Source organism: Ambystoma mexicanum, chromosome 6p (genome assembly GCF_040938575.1).
Source record: "Ambystoma mexicanum isolate Mex_15411 chromosome 6p, UKY_AmexF1_1, whole genome shotgun sequence".
Taxonomy (NCBI): domain Eukaryota; kingdom Metazoa; phylum Chordata; class Amphibia; order Caudata; family Ambystomatidae; genus Ambystoma; species Ambystoma mexicanum.
The window spans coordinates 402,706,258-402,725,215 of record NC_090935.1 but is presented as its reverse complement, the minus strand read 5'-3'; the positions used below and the strand labels follow the sequence as shown (position 1 = coordinate 402,725,215).

The 18,958-nt window shown below is 46.4% G+C and overlaps 1 protein-coding gene across 1 annotated transcript in view; it reads right to left on the bottom strand.

The window, feature by feature from the left end:
- The window catches only part of C7 (complement C7), a 582,400-nt gene that overhangs the window by 158,500 nt on the left and 404,942 nt on the right, over positions 1–18,958 (bottom strand). The window lies entirely within an intron of this gene.

The following is an 18,958-nucleotide window of genomic DNA, read 5'->3' as shown; positions in this document are numbered from 1 at the left end:
ATTATGGTATCATTTAAATAATTTTCACAAGTCCGCTCTATGAGTTATTCATCTTTTTCTAAAACCATATTCTGGCTATAGAGGTGTGTCTTTTCATGTCACATGGTACAGAAACCAGTCTTTCCAGTTTCTGCCAAGCTCAGAGACCCTGCCCCTCCCAGCTTCTGCCAAGAGGAAGCTCCATTTACGACTTCTGCAATAAACCATCTGCCTGGGTCAGGACAGGGCTTTGTTCAGAGCTCCTGTATTCTGTGGGGGCTCCCCTTAATTCAATTATCAGAGAGATGGCATATCCTTAGTGTGGCCAGCAAAAGGCAGATAGGCCTGGGAACACAGCTGTGACTCAAGTTTCACTCCTGATGGGGGGTAGTTGCCAGGCAGAATTCAGTTCCTTAAGCCAGGTTTCAGATAAAATGTCACTTCTGTTCCCCAGTTTAAGTCAAGACATTTTTTTACATATGCAGCTAGGATGCTGATTCTAAGTTTAAAACTATGACATTTAAACAATTGCAACCTATGTGACACTCAAAGTAGGTCACTCATTTCTTTTAAACATTTAGATTTTTTTAGTGTCTTTCAGTCCAAATTTACTTAAACTGCTGAAATCCACAGCTCAGCCAGTCTTGTTATAAACCTTCAAGTCACTTCAGAATATAACTTTACATTGGATCCACCTCTCAGTAAGTCTTTCTTTGGCTTGCTTTGGGTTCATTTATTCAGTTTTCTACAAAATCTGGTGGTTTTAAAACGCCGGCTTTTGGATAGTGGTGAGTACTGGTACTGCACCCCTTTTTGGGATTTAAGAAAATGAATTCCCAACAGTTATGGGTTTGCTTTTGGCAATCAGCATTGCCACTCCCAATGGTTTCAGACTACTGTGTGGGTAGTCCAATGGTGGTTTTAGGCAGCGTCCTTCTGTGCCCATAACATCGGCAAAAATGAGTGGCAGCCTATTCTTCATGCATTTCCCTGTGCATTTTCTGGGAAGCTCTGGCCATCATGATGTTTTCCATGTCAGTACTGCACAGTTTTGAGGTAGGGTTCGGATGCATGGGTAAATACATCCCACAAGCCCCCCTCTTGCGATGGCCATTCTGTTTCCTGATGGGACTCACAAGACCTGGGATGTTTCCTCATCTTCTTCCAATAGATGGCACAGTTCAGCATCTTTTTCTCCGTCGGATCGATCGGTTCTCCTCGCCGGTCCTGATGGGAAAATTGGGCGGTACCCCGGGCCCGTTGCGTCTCTGCTCCCGGTCTCCGGATCGTCCTCCTTGTCCCGTCTCCAGGTTTTCTTTCTCCTAGGACGACAAAGGAAGAGCGGCAATACCTATTCATAGACGTTTTTTCCACCACTGTTGAGATAGTGGGGCAGCATATGCATTTCATCATAACGAAACATTACATTCTTATTTTGAAAAAAGAACAGTATAACTAAGAGACAGTTTCATGCAAATCACAATATTTTAGAGACTAGATGTGGTATGTTTTATGGTTGGAACTGAATTAGTCTGAGACAGTACCCGCTAGGATTCCAGAGGATTCCTCCAGTTGTTGCAGAGTGTGCCTGGGATGGCAACATTTCAACTGGTTTATGTGGACCCACTTGTCTTCCCCCTCTGCCAAACCGCCTTTGGGGATGCGGACCTTATAGGCCACAGGGGAGATTTTGTCGATGATCTCAAAGGGTCCCTTCCACGTAGGCAAAAATTTGCGCTGCGTGGCCTGGTTCCTGTGGAAGTTGTATAGATAGACCCGGTCTCCCACCTGATATTCCTTCCTGGAAGTCTTCAGGTCATAGTGGGTCTTCATGCTATCAGCTGATCTTTCTAGATTCCGCTGAGCATAAGCAAAAGCATGTTGAAGGTGTTTCCTTAAATTCTCCACATACTCATGAGTTGTGGAGGCATTTATCAGTGTCTGCTCTTGGGTCCTGTAGAGCAAATGCTGGGGAAGCACCATCTTGCGCCCAGTCATCAACTCAAATGGTGACATTTTGGTTGCAGATGAAGGGGTAGATCTGATGGCCATTAGGACCAGAGGTAATCGGATATCCCAACTTGGCCCAGAATCTGCCACAAACTTCTTTAATATGCTCACAATTGTCCGGTTATATCTCTCCACTGCCCCAGAAGAAGCTGGCCTGTAAGCAATATGCAACTTCCTTTTGACCCCCAGTATCTCCCACATCTTTGTCATTACTTCACTGGTGAAGTGGCTACCTCTGTCTGACTCAATCCTTTGAGGTAGACCAAAACGGGAAAAGATGTGGTTAATCATCAGGGCAGCTGCCGTTTCTGCCTTGCAATTTGGGGCTGGGAGACATTCCACCCACTTGGTAAACAAGCATGTCACAGTCAACATGTACTTATTCCCCCTAGCAGAGCGAATCACGGGGCCTACAAAGTTGATTTGTAAATCTGACCATGGCAGTGTCATCCCCCGCTTTTGGAGAGGCGCGCGGTGCGTGAGGGATGATGGCTGAAATTGTGCACACACAAGACACCCCTTCAAGTATTGGTCGAGGTCCTGTCCCATGTGTGGCCAGTATGCAACCTCTCTTAAGATTTCCAGTGTTGTGTGAAACCCCCTATGACCGGCGGTGGCCGCATCATGGGCGTGACTTAACATCAGGCTTCGGAATGAGGTAGGAACCACCCACTGATCGTGGCCAGCTTTGGATTTCCTTACCAACAAACCGTCTTGGATTCGGAACATTTTTGGACATTTCATCAACACTCTTAGGTCCTCTTTCCCAATATAATCGGTATCCGTCAAGGGAAAGTTCTCAGGGTCCTCAAGGTGTTGGTAAAATTTACCAATTACTGGATCCCCCTTCTGAGCTGTAATCAAATCAGCATCAGGGGTCTCCTTACTCCATTGTGCAATTGAAAGGTCGTTGTGAGCATTTGTCTAGGACCTAGTGATAGCAGTGACCTGGATTTCCCCCAACAGGGACTCAATCTCAATTAGATCCCCTTGGATGGCCCCGGTTTTGGCCAGCTGATCAGCTAAGTCATTTCCAGTTTTGTCTGGTCCCTCTACTTTGGAATGACCCTTGATCTTTTTCCAATAGATGGTCATCTCATTCGAGGTGACCAGATCATCAATGTTTTGGATCAACTTCCCATGTTTCAAGGGTTTGTTATTAGCACATAACATGCCTCTGGTTTTCCAATTAACCAGGTGCTCCACGAATCCGTTCCGTACATAATCCGAATCTGTGATTATGACCAGTTCGTGGAGTTGATGCTGGACAGCAGTGAGGATGGCCTGATGCACAGCCATCAATTCTGCCACCTGACTACTTCGGGGACCAATTTTGTATCCAGCGGAGGGTTCTGGGGACTCATTCACCCATGCATTCCCTACGCCGGCCACCAGTTCTTTCTCCCCGTTGTTGTCAACATGGTAAGAGCATCCATCCACATACACAGTGGGCATTCCCTCACACTTGTCTTCTTCAAAGACTTTGTGTGGGGAATTAAGGTATGCCTCCATGTTGTCCTTTATTTTTAGACTTTCGTCCTCGAGACAGTTTTCTCTGGCACAATCATGCAAGTCAGCCAGACCTTGCGCAAGGGGACTCTTCTTGTTTTGGCCATATCTGACCTCCACAGGAAAGCCTTGCATTGACAGAATCCAGGAAGTAATTCGGGAATTACTCACATTTCCGGCCCGGATTCTGTCACTTTGGAGATATTGCAGAGGCTGGTGTGGAGTCTCCACTATGATGTGTTCCCCCTGGATAAACGGGCGGTAATTCTTCAATGCCCACACCGTTGCCAGGAGTGCCTTCTCACAATCGTTGAATTTTTCCTCCACAGAGGATAAAGTTTTGCTCGCATAGGAGATTACTTTATTGACCTTGTCATGCTGTTGGTATAATACTGCCGTCAAGCACGTATTAGAGAACCCTGTCTCCAGGGAGAACTCCTTGTTTCTGACAGGGTAAGCTAAGCAGGGCGCTTGTGAGAGGCTTCTTTTGAGTTGTTTTACTGCCTCGGCTTGTTCTGGACCCCATTCCCACTTGACCCCCCCCCTTCAGGAGATGAATCAGGGGTCTGGTGATCTCTGCGTAGCCCTCAATGAACTTTATGCTGTAATTAGTCAGTCCAAGGAGGCTCCTTAGTTCCCGCAGAGTTGTGGGGTCTTTCAGTTTCTGAAGTGCTTCCACTTTCTTTTCCTGGGGACAGAGACCCTGGGGAATAATCTCATGCCCCAAGAAATTAACACGGGTTCTACACCACTGTGCTTTCTGAAAGGAAAGTTTTGCTCCGGCGGCCCTCAACTGCGTCAGAACATAACGGATCTCCGCTATGTGTTCCTCCACAGATGAACTTTTGATGAGGACATCATCTACATAAGCCTGGTTACCCCTTGCACCCAAGTCGGGCATGGCCTTGTGTAGAAAAATGTTGAATTCATTGCCGGAGTTGAGGTATCCGAAGGGAGTCCGGGTCCATGTATACTGCTGGCCCCCAAAGGTAAAAGCCAGCTTGTATTGGTCCTCCCTACTGACAGGCACGGTCCAGTATCCATTGGTCAGGTCTATTGCTGTGAATACCTGTGACCCCTGGATCTGGGCCAGCCCTTGGTCAATGTAGGGCAGAGGCCATCGGGAAGTATGGACCCGTTTGTTGAGCTGCCTGAGGTCGGCGCAGAGTCTCCACTGGCCGTTTGGCTTCAATATTCCCAGCACCGGATTATTGAAGGTGCTGTGGACTGGACGGATTATTCCCCGGGACTCAAGGTTCTTAATTATTTCAGTAAGGGACTCCATTGATGCGAGAGGCAAGCGATATTGCTTCACAAACACAGGAGTCATGCCAGGGTCCGTGGGGATTGTTGTTGTGTGGATGTCGGTGCGGCCACAGTCATATGAGTCTACCGCAAAGAGATCTTGGAAATCCAAGAAAACTTGTTTCAACTTTTGCTTTTGTTCCAGAGTCACACAGGCGTCAGCTAGGTTGACTCTCTCTTCCACCATCTGCCTGAAGCCTGGAAAGACTTCTGGTTTGGCTATCTCAGCGGCCTCCTCCAGCTGGGTGGAGAAGTCCCTGGTCAGAGTGCTGATTTGGACTGGAGGCTTCAGGTGGGAAAGGCAGCCCTCATGGACTTGGAAAATCACCTCATCCCTCCTGAAGTCACAAGTCACATCTTCCTTACCATAAGGGCAAGAAGTGTACACCAGGAAGTTCCCCCCATGCCGGGTAAAAATCCTGTCTGGTGTTGTATTGTCATCACTGTCACTGTCAAAGCAGTCCTTGGGGATTGGCCCTAACAGTTCATTACCTAAGTCGATGGAAAAATGTCGGTCATCAACCGCCATTCCAATAATGGTGCCTGCGGCTAGAGTAATACTCTTTAAGTCGCTGTTATCCACCTCTATTGGAATGGTGTCATGTTCTATGTTGACTAATGGAGTTGGGTTTACCCCCAACCCTTGCTGTTGGAGAGAAGCGTTTAGATGTATGTAAGCATCAGGGTTTTGCAAATATTGTCCTCTTTTAACTTTCACTTCCAGGGAGAATTGACTTCCTCTTTGATCTGAATTTCAACTGCATAAGGTAGCAATTGAGCTGACCTAAATGCTTTTTCTGGATCATCAAAGCCCATGGGATTATCCGCTAATCGGGACCAAGCTTTGAAGTTTATTAGGTCCAAACTAATGGCAAAGCGATTGAGAATGTCACTGCCTAAGTAAAAGGCGGCAGGGACGTCTCGCACGACCCAACAATTATGGACTATGCTCTTGTTGCCAATGGAGATTTTGAGCATACACCTGCTTGGCAGGAGATGTTTGGAATTAGGTGCTTCCAGGTCCATTTCCCATTTGTCTATCAGTTTGAAGGTGGGAATGGCTGGATCTTTTGGGAGTTGGCGGAACATGGCTTCGCTGATGAAGCTCTTACCGTTGTTCACACACACTCGAGCGAGAACAGAGTCCTTCCCCTCATTTAACTGAACAGGGATGAACAACTGCTCTCCAATTTGCTGAATATCAGCCAGGCTCTGAGCTGATTTCACATCTTTCTGGACTATAGGAATGGGAGTTTCTGATTGTGGATTAGTATAGAATTTCAGAGTGTTTCCTTCCAGCGTGGAATACCACCTTAAACTGGAAGGAAGGTTGATTTTCAGAAATAGAGAGGACCCTCCATCACCAGTCTGTTGTCCTACTGCTATTACTGTCACGTCTGGAATTTAGCTATTCTGGAAGTGAAATTCTACTTGGTCAGATTTTTGTTCAACCATGTGGCAGGTGCCGTTTAAACTAACATGGTTGACACTCTGTTTTAATTTTATTGGTCGGCTAGTCTGGGTCCAGAGGACGTTGTTTACGCAATCTATTAGGGGTGACAACCTTCTCAGGAGGTCATTCCCTAGTAAACAAGGGGTGCCCTCTGGGGTCACAACTATGACCGGGTGTTTCAACTTATGTCGCCCAATTTTTATGTCCAAATCTACCGTCCCCTCAACGGGAATTTCCTTCCCGTCGAAGTTCTGGAGTTGTCCAGGAAGAGAGGTGAGAGGAATACGATAATTCTCTCCCCTTCCTGCATTCAGTTCGTCAAAGGCCCTTCTGGACAGAAGGGTAGCTTGAGATCCAGTGTCCACCAGTGCCAAAATTGTACCCTGCCCCTGTACTTGTACCGGGGCATAATATCTTCCCTCCTTCTCCTCAAGGGGGCACAGATAATGTACATTTTTGGACAACTGGTGGGCTAATTTTCTGGTTTTGGACATCGCTAGCGAAGAGATTTGGGCAGAATTCTGCGAAGAGCCTTGGGAATCTGAAAGAAAAAGTTGGCAACTGGAGATCAGAGCCATTGTGGGTTCCCCTGGCTCCGGTTCTGGGCCGCCCCCCCCTTTTTGGAGGCAGTCACCAGGATGGGTTTGAACCAGGGGATTTTCTTGCTGTTGGTTCTGGGATGAGATGGTGGGCGGCGGTAGCTCAGTCTCCACATCTCCCCAGTCTGGATTTGCATCCCTAGGGACCCATTTTTCTTTGGGAGGAGTTCCCCCCTCTCTGAAGGAGAAGATCCTTTTCCCAGGATCCTCTGAGGATCCCTCTCCCTCAAATTGGAAGATCTGTACCTCCTCCTCAAACTGAGTCTGTTTGGGTCTTTTGTTTCTCCTACCCCCCCTCTGCTCCTTAGGAGGCAGACTTTCAGGGGCAAGAGATTTTGTTTCCGGTTCCTGGGTTTCCAGGGGCTGTTTACAAGTGAGGAAGGAAGCTTCCTCCAAGGCTTTACACCCCCCTTCCCTTTGTGCCTCCTCCCTGGGAACCGGTGAGTTATCGGGGTGCTGCCCCCGTCATTGTTCTGGGGCACCAGGTCCAGAGTTAGGTGCGTTCTGCGCCGACATGCCGATCTGAGGGTTCTGCTGAGCCCTCAGTATGTGACCCATATCCCGCGCCATGTTTTGAACCTGGCGCTCTAACTGGGAAACCCGCTAAGGCTGATACGGGGCCCTGTTTTCTCCCCTGGGCTGATCCCGGGAAGGGTAGCTGTCCCTTCTTTGGTAGTACCCCTGGTTGGGAAGATTTGGGTACCCCTCCACCCTTGGCCTCCCCTCTCCCGGATTAGGTTGTCTGGGCTCAGGGAATTGGGGAAAGAAGGATGGATGATTTTGGGGTTGGAAGTTGGGTGGATACCTGGGGAAAAAGTTCTGCCCAGGATTTGGAGAATTTCTGCCCTCCGGTGGGAAGTTAGGAGGGAAGTTCCCTGGGCTAGGTGCTTGGCTGGATCCCCCCCCTTGGGCTGGAGGAGTCCACACATAACCCAGGATGGGTCGATTTCCCTTGTAACGGGGACTTACATAATCAGGAGAGCGAGGGACCCCATTTGTGGGGCTGCCTCCCTGGCTCCCTGTCTGTGACTGGCCCGAGGACCTTCTGGGCCTAGCATTATTAGGTGCAGGTAGGTTTTTAGGCCCCCCCATCTCCAAATCCAAAACGGGGGTGACCTTTACCTCTGCCACCTTGGCAGCAGCAGGGGTGCTGTTGGCTTTGGGGTTTTTCTGGGCATTACTTTTGCTATCTACTGGTTTCTGCACCTCATAGATCCGGGTAGCCTGTTCAATGACCCAGTCTAAAGATCTTTTCTCGTGAAAATCCCTCACGAGCTGGGTCATTATGTATTTGGGCAAGGCATGAAAAAATGTATTAATGAATTCTCTACTGTCTGTGCGCACCCTTCTGGTGGTCTGCGCAAAAGCACGCTTTAACTCCTGCACAAATTCTTGTGGGGCCTGATCCTCCCCACATTGTAAATTGTAGGCTGCCTTGCGAGCCTCTTGAGGATTTCTATGAATGGAAAAATGTTTCAAGATGGCCGCCTTATAGGTGGACCATCTTAAATGATTTTGGTCCTCCAGCCCCGCAAAGAAACTGGAGTATTCCGGGGAGAAGGTCCACTTTACATATTGAATACAGCTTTGGCTGTCCTTCAAATGGAAAGTCTCCATCATTTGCTCAAACAACTCTAAGTGCTCCCAAACAGAATACTTAGCGTTCTTATGGTAAGGCGTGATGACGCTCCTGATCGCCTTAATCTGCTTTAAGGGGTCCTTAAGCAAGGCCCTTTTTGCCTTATTGGCCTTTTTGGTTCGGGTAACCCTTGTCCATTCATCCTCTGACTCAGAGGCACTGCTCCCAGAGGTTCCTGTCTGCTCTTCCAGGTTTTCCCGGATTCTGCGAGCCTGGGAATGGCTGGCCGAATGTGGGGACCTGGTCTCCTGTGTCCTGCGCAGTTCAGAGGAGTCTTCAGATTCCTCCTTGCTGCCAGGATTTGATGGGTACCCCCCCCACTGACCTAACTGGGCAGAGGTTTTCAGGATGCCCTTAATGGGCCTACTCTCCTGGGGTTCCCCATTAAATTGCACTGTGCTGGGGTGCCCATACCCGGATGCCCGCCCCTCCATACCTGGGTGGTACTGGCCTATGAGCCCCATACTTTTGTCTGGATAGTAGTCTGACATCCCTGTGGCCCGGTGCTCATGTGCGCCAGGGAATATGGGGGTGGCAGAGTCCAGTGACTGAGAGGTATGAGGGCCTCTGGTACTAGGGCTCCTGAGGTTATGCTCCGGAGCTTCCCTTTCCCAGCGAACCTCATCTCTATCCGCCCCTGCTCCCTGTTGCAATGCAAGAGCCTGCATTTGTGCCTTCAGTTCCTCAGTTAAGGCCTTACTAGACTCTATCAGTCTCTCCTGCATCGCTACCTGTTGCTGGAGCCTATCATTGTGCTGGCAGAGAGCCTCATTCTCTCTCTGTGTTTCCTGATTGGTCCTGGAGCACTGGGCCAGTCTTTGCTGCAGGAGGGTTACCTCCTGAGCTGTGTCCCTATTGGCCTGCTCCTTTCTTGCTAGAGCATCCTCCACCCTCCTGGTGTGCTCTAACAAGTTCTGGTGTTCTTTTTGGAGGTCACCCAGTCCCTGGTGGGCCAGGTGATTTTCTTCCATTTTTCTTTTTAAATGGCAGACTTCCTGGCCTAAGGCGTCTCTTTCCTGACTAAGAGGCTGCATCTGTGCCGCCAGGTCGTCCCTTTGCCTTTGGAAGGCACCAGCTTTCTGGCGCTCCTGATCAAACTCTGCCTGGGTATCCAGGTCTTTCGAAATCAGCTTGTTGCTCTCTACCTTCACTCTATCTAGATGACTTTGCAGGGTGGCTACCTGCTCCGTGCATGCCCTGTTAAAGTCTAATTGTTGCTCCAGCTTTTTCTGGCTCTGCAGTAAGGAGTCCAAAGTGTCTCGGTGCTCCTTCTGCAGGGCCAGAAATCTAGTATCCTGGTCAGCCTTTTCCTGTTGCAGTATATCCATGTCCTTCTTTATTTTAATGATGTGCTGTCTACTCTCATTTTCTGACTCCTGGCTCCTCTGCAGCCTCTGCTCAGAAGAGTCCAGATCAGATTGGGCCTTCTGTAATGCCAGCAGTTGCCTACTCGCCAAATCTTGGCCTTCAGCACATCTGTCCTGCATGGCTCCCATATGTAAATATAAATATGCCGCTACCCTGGCAATCTTGTTGTGCTCATCCTTGGCCTTAGAGGACATATATAGTTCACTCAGGGCCACATGTAAGGGACCCTGATCTCTACATATATCTGACCCTGTTTCAGTGACCTGTCGCGTGATGGCCTGCAACCAGGCATCCTGGCCCTGTTCAGTCCATTCACCTCTCACAAATAGTTTATGTAAGAGGTGCTCTCTGGCTATTTTCATGTCTACCTAGCAGAACAATACCAACAATGCCTCACCCAAACCATCGACCTACTTGCACCCATCACCACCAAAACCCGTAGACCTGATAAACGCTCCTGCTTTTGGTTTAATGAAGAACTTATAGCCTTAAGACGCACAAAAAGATCACTTGAACACCTTCATAAGAAAAACAACACCCCAGAATCGGCATCAGCCTTCGCCGAAGCCAACAAAACCTACAAATCAGCAATAATCACTCAAAAAGCCAATGCTTTCAACCTCCGCATTGCCAACGCGTCCTCAGACAGCAAAGAACTCTTTACCATTCTTAGAGAGCTCGAAAACCCCTGTCAAATCTCAGCACCCTCAAACGCTAGCAAAGATTGGTGCACCACCATTCAAAACGCACTCTCATCCAAAATCCTCCTACTACAAAATAAAATCGATAGTAAAAAAATACTCCTAGCTGACAAAACTCCTCCCACAATATCAACGACCACCTCAAACGCCACTACTGGTCCCCCATTCCAATTCTCACCAGTGACCAACAAAGAAGTCTTTGACACTATAACGAAACTCAAAGCCTCCAACTGCAAGGAAGACCAATTCCCATCCCATCTAGTTAAACTATGCGCCCCCACTCTCACACCTATCATCACTGAATTCATCAACGCCTCCTTCCTCACTAACATAGTCCCCACCAGTATCAAAAAAGCCTGGGTGACACCACTTCTAAAAAAACCTTCCCTGGACCCAACAATACCCACTAACTACCGACCTATCACAACGGTCCCATTTCTCTTAAAAATAATCGACAAAATAGCCTACTGCCAAATTCAGAACCACTTGGAACAACATCACCTACTAGGAGACCGCCAGTCAGGTTTCCGCCCCAACCACAGCACAGAGACAGCCCTTCTCGATCTGAAGATCCAAATGGATGCCACCAGAGAAGCAGGTAAACTCTGCCTTCTGATGCTCTTGGACCTCTCAGCGGCCTTCGATCTGGTCGACCACGACAAACTCTGTAACACTCTAGCAAACAACTTCAACCTAGCTCAGAACGCTACCAACTGGATCAAATCCTTCTTGGCTGATAGGACTTCCAGAGTATCCATCGGCAAAGAATCAGCAGACCCAGTGTCTGTCCCTGCAGGTGTGCCGCAAGGCTCCTGCCTATCCCCCACTTTGTACAATGCCTATACCAAGCTTTTATTTGCAGCCCTGGATGCCCTGGGTGTCATCTATACTAACTTCGCTGATGACACCCAAATCCTCATTCCTCTCTCAGGCAACCATGAACAAGACTCCCTCCTGGTTAACCAAATCTACTCACTCATCCAAAACTGGATGGCTAACAACAGCCTCTGTCTCAACGACGACAAAACCGAGCTCCTCATACTAGGCTCCTCCAGCAAAATTAACACCCTTGAGCCCGCCTTTAAATCATTCACCATCGATGGAACCATTATCCCTGTTCTTAAACAAGTCAAGACCCTCGGCGTGTACTTAGATGCCACACTATCCATGTCTAAACAAGTAAACACACTAGCCTCATCCACTTCCTACACCTCTAAACTCATCTCCCTCAGCCGTAAATTCCTCTCTACCAGCAACTGTGTTACTCTAGCCAGAGCACTCATACTGTCTAAGCTAGACTATTGTAATATCCTATTCCTTGGCACCTCCAAAGCCAACATAGCTAAACTTCAACTCATGCAAAACAAAGCCCTCAGAGCAGCTTTAGGCATCAAAAAATCTGAACATATATCCAACACCAGAAGAGACCACCACTGGCTCCCCATACAAGCCAGAATTCAATTTAAAACCCTGTGCATCACCCACAAATGCAGGGCTAACAAAGCACCCATATACCTCAACAGCACAGTCATGATGAAGCCCCAGACCAGACTCCTCAGGTCCAACAAAAACGCATTCCTTGAAACCCCCAGATACAAAAGAGAGAAAGCAGGGGGCAGCAGCTTCAAAACACTGGCCCCCAGATATTGGAATGCGCTACCTACCCACATTATGAATGAAACCTCATTCCCCAAATTCAAAAGCCTTCTGAAGACTTGGCTCTTCAACAAGTTCTAATTGAAGCAGTGCACTAATCCCCTCCAATCAACTATTTCACCTGACTGCTTTGTATATTAGTGTATTTTATTGATTCCTACTATTGTATATTTCTTGATTGTTATACCTGTACACCTCTTTGATCATTATAAGATTGCATTATCCCATTGTCTGTAACTACGCCGTGATACCCCCGGGTCTGGGCGTATAACAAATGTAATAAAATAAATAAAATAAAATAAATACTAAGGTCGTCATTCTAGAGATTGGTCTCTGTCCTGACTTACAGAAGTTTGTATTTTATTTTTGCAAAACAGACCTTTTCCTAAGAGCGTTCCTATGAGGAGTGCTTTACAGCGTAACACAGCGTGGTGATCCGACCGGATATGTGTATCTGGTCAGCTGGCACGCTGTATTAATCTGCACAAGTGATAGATCTAATCCAAACGTCCGGCACGAGCCCCCAATTTGTAAGAGGATTCAATTCAGCACTACAGCCAAGTCAACGCCTAGTCTAGAATACTGAATGAAAACCCTTATTGATATATCTTTATGTCCAGTTCATGCGTTCTGGATGACTACCCCTATATAACACCCCTCTCTTGGAATCCTCCTGACCCCACTGAGCCAAGAAGTAGTTCTGTTTTGCAAGTTAAAAGGTTTAATTGATAATTTAAACAATATATATATATATATATATATCACGCTTTATAATAAATTAATAATTGAATATCACACTTAATCTGATATGATAAAGATTAACAACAGAGAATCTGGCACTAGCACACTTCTTGATAATCACTAAGGAGTTGACATGAAATGGATAAGATAGCAACAATACTTTTATGGTTTCCAATGGATGCAATGTGGAATGAAATGCAGTACAGAAAATAACTTGATAGGATTTCAGCAAAAGACAATGTAATCACTTTCTTGGACAATTCACCCCCCCCCTTTTATGCAATGCAAGGAAATGGAAGGAAGGCACACAATTCTCAGAAATGCAATTCAAACGTAATTCAGTTCACCCAGCAACTTAGACTACAGAAGTTGAAAACACAGGCCCAAATGCTTTTAAATGTGCTGGCAATGTAGAAAAAAATATGCTAAAATGCTTTTAATTCCCTCTAGGAGGTTCAGGGTGAGTGGTATTTAGTTAATATTAGTCCAGGCTCACACTAGCAAGGATCTAGGGTGTAACTAGCAGGTTAAACGAATTTCTGGCAAATGGAATGCAAGCAGCAGCAGATTTTTACACGTGAAGAAATTTGCAAATCGCGGTAAAATTCGCGAATGCGTCTGGGGCGATTACAGAGGAACTACAAGGACTATCACTATCGTTTTGGGGTCCTAAGACAACCTAGGATCTCAGCTTCCAGATGAAAGTTACTGCAAGTCTCTAGCACAAACGGTTACGGAGATATGAGCGATTAAATAAAGGTCGTTTTTCAGATTGAAATTTTAAAGTTCACAAAGACAAGTGCAGCTTGCAACTAGCAAATCACAGGTGACAGCTTTACAAATGACAGGTGACAGTTAGGAGGCAGTTCTACTTAGATTAAAATAGCTTGGATTATATTATTTTAACTAAGAGATTGGTTCTGCACAGTTTTCTAGGTACTCACACTATATTCTTGAGTGAAATGGGCCTCGCCACGGATCTGGTCAGGTTTTAGACTGGACTCTGCACTTCACAGTGATCTGGGTCAGCTCTCTCTGGTTCTGCTAACAGTGATCTGGGTCAGCTCTGCTCTCTCTCTGGTTCTGGAAATTTGATAGATTTGAAGTCTCTATGTCTGCTCTCTGAAGGTTGATGGAGGTAAAGCATGGATTTTCCCGGCAGAGCTTCCAGCTGCAAATGGATTTGAAGGTCCCTATCTGTCCTGTCTCTCTGCTTTTATGTGTTTTGAAAATGGGTGTGTGTGAGCAGCATCACTAGCCAGCCCCTCTCCACTTATCATTGGCCAAGCTTTCATTTCTCCCCTGATTGGGGGAGCTAAGTTGTGTCAGAGTGATGTCATTTTACAGCCTGCAGAAAGTCCACTCCTCCTGTCAACTTGCACACAAATCTAGATTTGAACCAAATACATATTTGCAGAGGTACATATTGTTTTAAAATCATATGCACCCATCATGCATTACAGGAGGTATACCCTGTTCAAACTCTGCTCTTCCTGGGGGCTTGCATTCAGAAATGGCGATATTTTGCACTTTTTAACTGGTTTGCAATTTCGGACATTACCCCAAATTTACACACATGTGCGCAAGGAGTATGGACATTAGTTGATGAAGTGTCAGATTTTTCACATGCACACATTTTGAGTAATATCCTCTTTTCCGCTAAAACCCCCCTGAACATGCCACGGGTTCTAAAAACCTCTTAAAATGTGGGCAGAAAAATCACAAGAATTATGGTGTCATTTAAATAATTTTCACAAGTCCGCTCTATGAGTTATTCATCTTTTTCTAAAACCATATTCTGGCTATAGAGGTGTGTCTTTTCATGTCACATGGTACAGAAACCAGTCTTTCCAGTTTCTGCCAAGCTCAGAGACCCTGCCCCTCCCAGCTTCTGCCAAGAGGAAGCTCCATTTACGACTTCTGCAATAAACCATCTGCCTGGGTCAGGACAGGGCTTTGTTCAGAGCTCCTGTATTCTGTGGGGGCTCCCCTTAATTCAATTATCAGAGAGATGGCATATCCTTAGTGTGGCCAGCAAAAGGCAGATAGGCCTGGGAACACAGCTGTGACTCAAGTTTCACTCCTGATGGGGGGTAGTTGCCAGGCAGAATTCAGTTCCTTAAGCCAGGTTTCAGATAAAATGTCACTTCTGTTCCCCAGTTTAAGTCAAGACATTTTTTTACATATGCAGCTAGGATGCTGATTCTAAGTTTAAAACTATGACATTTAAACAATTGCAACCTATGTGACACTCAAAGTAGGTCACTCATTTCTTTTAAACATTTAGATTTTTTTAGTGTCTTTCAGTCCAAATTTACTTAAACTGCTGAAATCCACAGCTCAGCCAGTCTTGTTATAAACCTTCAAGTCACTTCAGAATATAACTTTACATTGGATCCACCTCTCAGTAAGTCTTTCTTTGGCTTGCTTTGGGTTCATTTATTCAGTTTTCTAGAAAATCTGGTGGTTTTAAAACGCCGGCTTTTGGATAGTGGTGAGTACTGGTACTGCACCCCTTTTTGGGATTTAAGAAAATGAATTCCCAACAGTTATGGGTTTGCTTTTGGCAATCAGCATTGCCACTCCCAATGGTTTCAGACTACTGTGTGGGTAGTCCAATGGTGGTTTTAGGCAGCGTCCTTCTGTGCCCATAACATCGGCAAAAATGAGTGGCAGCCTATTCTTCATGCATTTCCCTGTGCATTTTCTGGGAAGCTCTGGCCATCATGATGTTTTCCATGTCAGTACTGCACAGTTTTGAGGTAGGGCTCGGATGCATGGGTAAATACATCCCACAGGGATTACCGGCACCGGTCTCCTTACCGGTGCCCGGTATCCCTTACCGCCCAAGTCGTAATGACCCCCTATGTCCATAGTCTCGGTAGTGCACAATAGGGGCACCCAAGTACCAATTTGGGGCCTCCCTTCTTTTTTCGGCATTACTAGCATGGTTGTTCTTTGTTAGCCCTTCTTCTACCATTCTGGGAGGGGGAGGTCAGTGTGTGTGTATTTCCTTTGGCAGGAACCCTTGGCTATCCCTGCCTAGGCTCCACAGTGTCTGGGCAGGCAAGAAGTGGGGGAGGAGTCTTCCACTCCCCTGTCTTTCGTCTGCCAGAGTGCCTGAATAGGACCAACTCCCACAGGGGGTCTGGCTGTCCTGACTCAACAGCCAAATGCCCGTTTCTGTAAAATTCTGAGAGAAATTGCAGAGGAATGTGTGCTGGAACTGTATAAAAGGTGAGGCTTCTGGAGGGAAAAGAAAGTCGACCACTGGAAACTACCAGAAATACCCGAAGAAGATGATGACCAGAGACGCCTGCAGACCCTTTGCAACACTGTGAAGAGACCATTGCTGTTCTAACCCCGACAGAGGAGCTCACAAGAGGATGACTAGGATCCCTTTGGCTGGTGGGAGCAACCAGTACCAAGACGAACTTTGAATTGAGCCATCTTCCAAGGTTCTAGGAGTTTCGAGAGCTGCAGAAAACCAGTACCAGGAGACCTGCTGTCCATTTCATCATAGTGGAAAGGCTGAATCCATCCAAATATTTGCTGAACCCATACGGTCACTGCAGTGATCCGATCCAATTTACCCAGACCCCCTCACCAGAGTGCAGGACTGCAGGAAGTGAAGACGATTGACCGACGATGCGTATCCTTTGTTGGTGCTGCAGGAAAGGTGCCAACACTGCAGAGTGAACCAAGTCGTTGTTGAAAGTCGTGCCACAGGTCCTCCCTCAAGATTGCTGCTGAGGGATCTCGTCCATTGTCCTGCCTTCAGTCATCAGACTAAGGAATTCGGCTATCGGGTCCAGAGATGCAACATCGCGGAGCATCCAGCACAAACATTTTCTTCTAACCTAAGGTACTGTGGGGAAAAAGGTATTGCTTACCTGATTCCAGGAAGTCACTCCAGAGCGTTGGAGTGCACCTACATGTGCCCAGGGTCACCCACTCTTACTGACGACTCAAGCTGCCACTTGTGTCCCTTCATCGAGTCCTTGTACAGGTCTCCCTTGTTAGTTGTTAACTTGCTGCTTCTATAACACTAGAGACTGGAAGAAATCCTCTGTAACGCTTCATATTCTGCTGCTTGTCAAGTCTTTGAGCCCTCTCTGAACTGCCTGTAGCTAGGGTTGCGTTTTTGGACTTAAAAGACTTGCTGTGCGAAGAAACCCTCTCTAGATCCTTGAACCAAGCTAATGTTACACTAACAAACCATTTTTACTGTTAGAAACCGCAGGTGTGTGTAATAACCAATAATGTAATAACATTTTCTTTTCCCTTTCTAGCGTTGCTACAAATGTAACCGCGAACAAACACAAAAGTAAAAGTGTCCTTTGAAGTGTATTGGCAAGTATTCCAAAGTGTTCTAGTGTAAACATCTAAAGTATTTAAAGCGATTCTGGTGTACATATAATAAATATAATTTTATATAAATTATAAGTGTAAGAGTTTCTTTGGTGTGAATGTCTAACTAAGGTTCAATGTACTTACCTACAGCTCACATTTTCCTCGTAAGATAAGCCTGACTGCTCTGCCACTCTACAAAGGTGCTGAGTTAGTACAGACCGATATTAAGAGTTGGAGATCAACAAACCACTGGGATACCTTACTAAAGTCTTACTACCAGTAGGACTTTAGGAACACTCCCCTAACAGAAGAGACAGCCTCTGGGGAGATGTCATGGCTTCAATGGATGAGAATGCCATTTTGGATGTTAAGGCCTGGCACACAATGAACAGACGAGAACGCAGGCCTAGGTGTGGAGCTGCAGCTCTGTTAATTCAGCTCCAAAAACAAATCCATTTCCCCATTCCCCAGGAGAGAAACCGAGGTCCAAGGTGCCCATGATGCACAGATAAACACTAATTGTATCCAACTGTTGGGTCTGGATGTGATGTGAACAAAATCTTAATTGGTAAAAGAGGAAGAAGGGATGTTCCCTTTGAAGGAAACATTCATGAGAATAGGGCACGTGGCTCTGTGATGCTAATAAAGAAGCCAAAGATTTAGAACACTACTGCCCTCACCCCGGCAGTACACCCCATATGAATTACACCCGAACACACAACTTAAGCAAAAGAATCCTCGAAATTCCACGACAAGAGCGGTGCCCTGGTCACGTCATGCCTGGACATCTGGGGTGGGGAGGAGATAAGGGGGAGCTGTGTCTGGAACGTCTTGTTATCCGGGACAGTAGGAGCAGAAGTGATGCCAATACATTTTAATAAAAGGTTGGGGTGGAGCTTGTGTGTGCCATGGCATCTGGGTTAATAAGGAAGACTACTGTCTCATCAAAATCAGGGTTGGCTTCGGCAAGGTACTTTGATCGTGTCTGGAACAGGGGGTGCACATTACATGGTGGTCCCAAATTTACAAACCTGTTGATAAGAACACACCATTCAAATACCTGGGTTTTACAGTGACGATGTAGTGGACCATGTGTCTATGGGACGGGGGTAGTGTACATTTGGCTAATTGGTCAAAGGACTATAGGGGGATTAGTACTTGCACTTGCACTCGCACTTGCACCTTCTGAATGCTCACAAGGCCTAGTAGGACTGCCTTTACTTTCATTGATATATTTGCCTTTCATTCCCAGGTTCTCACTCTGGTTGGCCTATGGGCGCTTTGAAACGCAATTTACTTGATGTATAAGCGCCTTACAAATGCACAATAAATAAAATAAAATAGCATGTTCGATATGGGGTAGCCAGTGAGGGTAGTTGGATTATGTTCTACTCGTTTGGCATAGTATTGGTAATTTGTGTTTTTTCCCACTATATAAGGTGTAACGTCTTGAGATAAGATGAGCTCTGTATCAGTTTGGTTCTATGGAACCATCCGAGAATAATTTTGCATCTAATAAATCTTGTTTTCCCTTGCAAGGAAGTGCAGTGATTATTTTGGTTGTTTGGATTATTTTTATTCTACGTTTTTTGGGCTACCATCCTTTCAGAATTAGCATTTTTCAATTAATTTGATATAAGAATGT